This window comes from Sander lucioperca, chromosome 16, assembly GCF_008315115.2.
Source record: "Sander lucioperca isolate FBNREF2018 chromosome 16, SLUC_FBN_1.2, whole genome shotgun sequence".
NCBI classification, from domain to species: Eukaryota; Metazoa; Chordata; class Actinopteri; order Perciformes; family Percidae; genus Sander; species Sander lucioperca.
The window spans coordinates 23,289,407-23,296,210 of record NC_050188.1 but is presented as its reverse complement, the minus strand read 5'-3'; the positions used below and the strand labels follow the sequence as shown (position 1 = coordinate 23,296,210).

Here is a 6,804-nt window from a genome sequence, read left to right as displayed (position 1 = left end):
CGTCTGAAATATGAAATAAATTGAAATCAAAAAGGGGAAGTTGGGGCTCACCCTGCAGCGGCGGCGTCCGTCTCGTTGGTGGCGTCGGGGTCAGTGCGCCTTCACTTCAACACGGCCGAGTTCCTGGGCGAACAAGTTGTCATCATCCTCTCATCCTGTCGTTTCCTCTTTGCAGGTTGCAACGCAGAAGCGGGAGTATCCAGCCGTCTTTTCTTTTATTTCGTTGGCTTTTATTTTGGCGAGAGAGAGAGGGAGAGAGAGGGAGAGAGAGAGAGAGAGAGAGAAAAAGCGTCTTCCACTCTGCTCGCTGCACCGCGCCTTGTCTCTCGTCTCTGCCTTCGAACAACAACTGTGAGGAGGATGGTGGCTGGCGCCGGCAGGCTGTGTCCGTCGCCCGTAGCAACCAGTTGCTATAGCGATGGATGGATGGACCTCCGAGCTCGTTTGGGAGACGGAGACGGAGGGAGGGAATGATGGAGACCTACGGAGAGACGGAGAAGAGTTTGTTTACATTAAAGTTTAGTTTTACATTTAGTGTGTGTGTGTGTGTGTGTGAGTGTGATTATGTGAGTGTGTGTGTTTGTGTGAGAGTGAGTGAGTGAGTGAGTGAGTGAGTGAGTGTGTGTGTGTGTGTGTGTGTGTGTGTGTGTTTGTGTGTGCGTGTGTGTGCATGTGTTATTGTGTGATTGTGTGTGTTTGTGTGTGTTTGTGTCTATGTGCGTAACAATGTGTGTGTGGGATTGTGTGTGAGAGTATGTGTGTGTGTGAGTGAGTGTGTGCGTGTTTGAGTGTGCGCGTGTGAGTGTGTGTGTGTGAGAGAGTGTGTGAATGTGTATGTGTGTGAGTGTCTGTGTCCATAAGAATGTGTGCAATGTGTGATTGTGTGCGATTGTGTGTGCGATTGTGTGTGCGCGCGTGTGTGTGTGTGTGTGTGTGTGTGTGTGTGTGTGTGTGTGTGTGTGTGTGTACTTGTGTGTCTGAAGAGCAAATTAATACTTGAATTTAAAGATTTTATTCTAATCAGTGCATTAAAGCTCAGCAGTCCGAGTCTGAAGGGATGAAGTCCAGCTGAGTGTGACAGAAAGCCCCGGGAGAGGATTAAAGAGTTTTCAAGCTGTTTAACTGCAGCAGTAATTGATTTAATTTTGTTCCTGTTCTTTTATTGGTGCTGATTCCTGAGATTTGTTTAACCATTCTTTCTCTTTAACTTTTGTGTCTCTCTGTGGATGTTCAACCCGTTCTCACTCCAAACTCGTAAAATACGGACGTTTGGACAGTGGCTGTCAGCATCTGAAGCGACGAAAAAAAGCGCCCTTTGTAGAACGTACTAGGGAGAGCAGCAGCTACACAGGGTTTAGCGAGTAGTATGTAACTGTACTAACCGACTTGAGCTGCAAAGAAGCTCTGGCCGCCCGGTCAAGGACGCTGGTCAGAAAGTCCGGGGAAGCTGTTTGAGGCTTTGGCTGCTCTGACGTAGCAGCATTCTATGTTCATCATGGAAAAAGATCAAGCAGCCACTGCACGGCCAATACACTGACACTAGAAACCTTTTATAAATGACATATATAATGACAGAATGTGTATTGGTTGTTGGTCGCAGCGGTGTCTGTTAGCAGTTAGCTCGCTCGTTAGCCGCTGAACCGCAGCAGCATGCAGGCAGAGCGAGCAGCCGCCAGCTGTTGATCCGTGCAGGACTTCACCGTGAGCGGACTGTTTAGAGACCATGTGACCGGCAGGTAACGTTAACTGGTCCCTATACACAAATATCATAAATGATAGGGAACCCAGCAACGGCCATGATGAGCTTCTCCTCCTTTTTCTCTGAACTAATGTTTTGGTAGGAACCAAAGTTTACATCGTATGTTTCTCTGGAATCAGCCAGCGTGAAGGACGTCTATATTCTGATTGGTTGCCGCTGCTTGCCGCTGAACCGCGTCATAGCTCATTACCATAAAGTTGACCTACTTTCAACTTTCTGATTGACACACTGGTCGCTCAACACGCCCAAAACTCGACGCCGACAGATTTTCCGCTCCTTGCAGCTGAGAGAAGCAGCTTCCATTGAAAATGAATGACTTCCTGGATCTTTAGAAGATCAAGTCGGCGGCGGTGTGGACGTACAGGAAGGGGGAAATTCAGCGTAGGGAGGTTGGTTGGGGTGGTGGATGTGTCAAACACAGGACTTTCACCCAGGAGACTGGGACTGTTATTGTCGTGTGTCACGGAAGCGTAAGCCCACCCACAACCTTTCCCTAAACCCTTGTGTTGTCCTCTCGTCGACCGTGCAACTTTGTGTTTTTCTGGGTTGAAATTTCAACATTTTGTTGTTCTTTTTCTGGATGTTTTTGTCGATTTTATTCAAATTTTTTTGTCACTTTTTTCCAATTTGTTCACTTTTTGGGCGTTTTCTTAATGATGTTTTTAATCAATTTTTTTGACATTGTCACTTTTTTAAAACAAGTTTTTTGTCACCTTTGGCGATGTTTCTGATGATTCTTTTGTCACTTCCGATATTTTTTTGGTCACTTTTTTCAGCGTTAAAAAAAAAAAAACAGTTCTTGTTGATTTTTTTCCCCGTGTTTTTGTAGCTTTTTCCAACGTGCTTTTGTCATAGTTCTGATATAGAAAGGTCAAATTTGACACGAGGACAACAGCAAAAACGACCTTTTCCTTAACATAACTACGCCAAAAGGGACGCCAATAGTCCTGACCAAGCACGTTTAGTTACAGCGCGTTATATAAGGAGACTTTTAGCATCAATAACAACGACAAAAAGGTACCTGACCAAGCGTCCGTATTTTACGAAATGGGGATGAGAATGTGTTGGGATGTTTTATAAAGACAGAACGAGAAAAATAAAGTGTTTGTGGAACATTAAAGCATGTAAACAACAACATGTACAAAATTAAAGTATGAACCTAAAAATAAGCATGATACATGTTTTAAATGCCTCCAAGGTTTTTCAAACATCGGCAGGTTAATTATCTTTCATGGAAACTGATGCTGTGACGGTAATACATGAGAGGCGTAAAACTGGGGCTGTTACAGCCTCAATTTACAGTTCTGCTCATGAGACTTCACTTAAGGGTCCCATGGCATGGACATTTCACTTTGAGGTTCTTCTAACATTAATATGAGTTCCCCCAGCCTGCCTATGGTCCCACAGTGGCTAGAAATGGTGATAGGTGTAAACCGAGCCCTGGGTATCCTGCTCTGACTTTGAGAAAATGAAAGCTCAGATGGGCCGATCTGAAATCTTCCCTTTATGACGTCATAAGGGGAAAGGTTACCTCCCCTTTCTCTGCTTTGCCCACCCAGAATATTTGGCCCACCCATGAGAGAGAGACATCATGACTTGCAAACAAGAAAAACATGACAGTTGGTCAAGGCCACACCCCCACCCTCCACCTTGCCCCCCCCCTCTCCTCCTCAATAGCATTTAAAGCTACAGACACAGAAATTGCACATCCTAAGGAAAGTTCATTGTGGGACTGGCTCTAGTGGCTGTAATTCTGCACCAAGGCTGAATTTCAGGAAAGAGACTTCAGATACAGTATTAGGGGACCACTAAGGTCTATATAAAGAGACTTCAGATACAGTATTAGGGGACCACTAAGGTCTATATAAAAGAGACTTCAGATACAGTATTAGGGGACCACTAAGGCCTATATAAAAGCATCCAAAAAGCAGCATGTCATAGGACCTTTAAAAAGGTCCCATATTATAAAAATATTTAAAAAAAGTGAGAGTTTCATGTCTTTTCTTACATTCTGAGACTTTTTGCATCAATAAACACCAAAGGCACCTGACGAAGCATTACTTTTTGACGAGACACTCTGCTCTTATTTTCCATTTTCTTTCCCTCCCTTTCTTTCCGGTGGATAGCCCCTAAGTTCTGAGTCACGTGTGTGACCATGAAGCTAAATATTTTAACAAATAATGTACTGTCGTGTCCGAGGTGGAAGCCAGAAAAGGCACAAACTCAAGTGTTTCCCCAAGAGTTGTTAAAAAAAAAAAAAAAAAAAAAAAAGACTGGCAAGTATGATAACTTCGTAGTTATCTAATACATTACATTTGGCCAATGCATTAGTAATCGGTTTAAATTATTAAATCTTCTATTAAAACGTCTGTTATGATTTGATACTATGAATGAAATTGAATTAATGCCTTTTTTTAAATGAATAAAGTTAAGCTAAACTCTAAGAATTAAATCTGTAAAATATCAGAAAAAGTTCTGGCAGCTCGACTTTGTCCCGTAATTAAAAAAATGGAAATGATGTATGAAGCTACAGTTAAAATACAGAACATTTTCTGTTGGGCCTATTATATAAAATTCTCTCATACAAAGCTGCTCAGTGAGTAAACTTCTGAAAACGTTAGGAAAAACTTCAGAAAAAGTGTCACAAAGAACGACAAAAGGCGACAAACGCATCGTACAGTGTCACAGGAGGTCAGAAAAGAAGTGACAACGTGGACTTCTACTACTCTACTGTTGTCTCTCTACATACTACTCTCTACATACTACTCTCTGTTGTCTCTCTACATACTACTCTACCGTTGTCTCTACATACTACTGTTGTCTCTACATACTACTGTTGTCTCTACATACTACTCTCTGTTGTCTCTCTACGTACTACTCTCTACTGTTGTCTCTCTACATACTACTCTCTACTGTTGTCTCTACGTACTACTCTGTTCCCTCTACATACTACTCTCTACTGCTGTCTCTCTACGTACTACTCTCTACATACTACTCTGTTGTCTCTCTAGATACTACTCTCTACTGTTGTCTCTCTACGTACTACTCTCTACTGTTGTCTCTCTACATACTACTCTCTACTGTTGTCTCTCTACGTACTATTCTCTGTTGTCTCTCTACATACTACTCTCTACTGTTGTCTCTCTACGTACTACTCTCTACTGTTGTCTCTCTACGTACTATTCTCTACTGTTGTCTCTCTACATACTACTCTGTTGTCTCTCTATATACTGCTTTAAAAGGAGGTTTGAGAGGGATGTGTAGGTGGCTGGCTGGAGACAAGTGGAGGTGTCGGTGAGAACAGTTCAGTCCAGTCACTTGTAATTCCACAATTTCTTTATTTATTGAAGTAATATCAAGGTAACTGTGTGTGTAGATAGATAGATAGATAGATCTCTATCTATCTAGATATATCTAGATATATCTAGAGATAGATCGATAGATCGATAGATATAGATATATATATATATATGTGTGTTCTAGGAGGGAAAAGTATATGGGATACAATTAGTTCCATAATGCCATTACATTACAAAGCCACAATTAATTTGAATGACAAACATGTAAACAAGAACTTAGAATGCAGGAAATAAGCTAGGTAGATTACAAAGTCATTACATAAGTTTCTCTGTCCCGTAATTAATTAACTATCAGTGCCTATAAATATTCAAATGCACATATTCTTACACCAGTGACTGAAATGAGCAATGTAAACCAAGTTCAACTGTTCAATATAACAGCACCTTTAAACAGCAGACAAACTGAAAGGAATGCAAGATTAGCACTTGCCGAATCATAATTAAATTTGCAACTTTCCATCAATGTAAAAACATATGAAACTTACATAACTCAATAACACACACAAGGTAGGAGACACGGCATTTCCAGCAGCAAGGCAGAAGGATTCCTCCATGTGGCTTGAACAAAGGGAAGGGGCTGTGGACACAGGTGCTGTCTAATAAAGTCTGTGGCTGATTGAGGCTAATTAGTTGGAGGTGCAGTGACTACATGGGGAACTGAGTGGCAAAGAAAAGGGGCGTGGCAACTGCAGGACAGAGCTGAAAACTTCCAAACACTACTCTCTACATACTACTCTCAGCAGAGACACTGACCAAGTGTCAGTATTTTGGCCGATTAAAAAAGATGCTTGGCCGGTGGATTTTTTTGTCTACCTGCCAACTTGTCCATTGACTTAAAAACTGTCATTTCGGACACTGGCTGCAACTACAGATTATTTTTAGGGCTGTCAAACGATTACATTTTCTTAATTGCGATTAATCGCTGAATTTTCTATAGTTAATCGCAATTAATTGCATGTTTTATCACATAATTATTTTTTTATTTTAATTATTTTGCATTTTTAGAACAGTTTTTAAGTCCATATTAACAATGGAAAGTCATTCTTACCAGTGTATCTTGATTGGGAATCAAATGAATGCAAAGAAAGTGACTTTAAGAAGTTGACTTTAAGATTTGTATTTGTTTATTATTTATTTACTGTAAATAAAAGAAAAATGTGAGAATCTAGTCACACATTTGAATCTAGAGTCAACATAGTGTTTAGTAACTCCTAAATTATTTTGATTACTCACTGACGTCCAGTGATCACCGGTTAATGAGACAGCATTTTCACTCTGCAGCAGTTCCAGTGTGGCTGCTTTCTCCGTGTCGTACAGGCTGTGTATGCGTGAAAACTACTGTCAGTAGTATTATACTGCCCACCGCCGCCATAAGTGCAGTATAATACTACTACTGTCCCCTTCGACGGCAATAAGACGGGTCAGAACATGCCAACTGTAGTACGTCTTGAGGCCGAGTCCTCTACGATGCTGACAGGTCTGCAGTTAGTTGCCACCCGTTTCGCAAGAGCTGTAGTAATTTTTTTGGATTTGGTTTCATCCACAGGTCAGCAAGTAGCACTCTCCAGTCACGTTAACTGTACTATGCTTAGCTCGTAGGTGGTAGCTCAAGCTTGACGTGCTTCGGTGATATTTTAATTCGGCTTCACACAATGTGCATATGGCTTTCGAGCCGTCCGGGAGTTT

The 6,804-nt window shown here is 41.5% G+C and overlaps 1 protein-coding gene across 1 annotated transcript in view; it reads right to left on the bottom strand.

Moving 5' to 3' along the window:
- LOC116064683 (cortexin-3-like) overlaps window positions 1-562 on the bottom strand; it is a 103,857-nt gene extending 103,295 nt beyond the window's left edge. Inside the window, exon 1 of the mRNA XM_035992963.1 lies at window positions 52-562. The gene's annotated coding sequence lies outside the window, so the exon portion shown is untranslated. The remainder of the gene's footprint in view (window positions 1-51) is intronic.
- Between the last annotated feature and the right edge of the window lie 6,242 nt (window positions 563-6,804).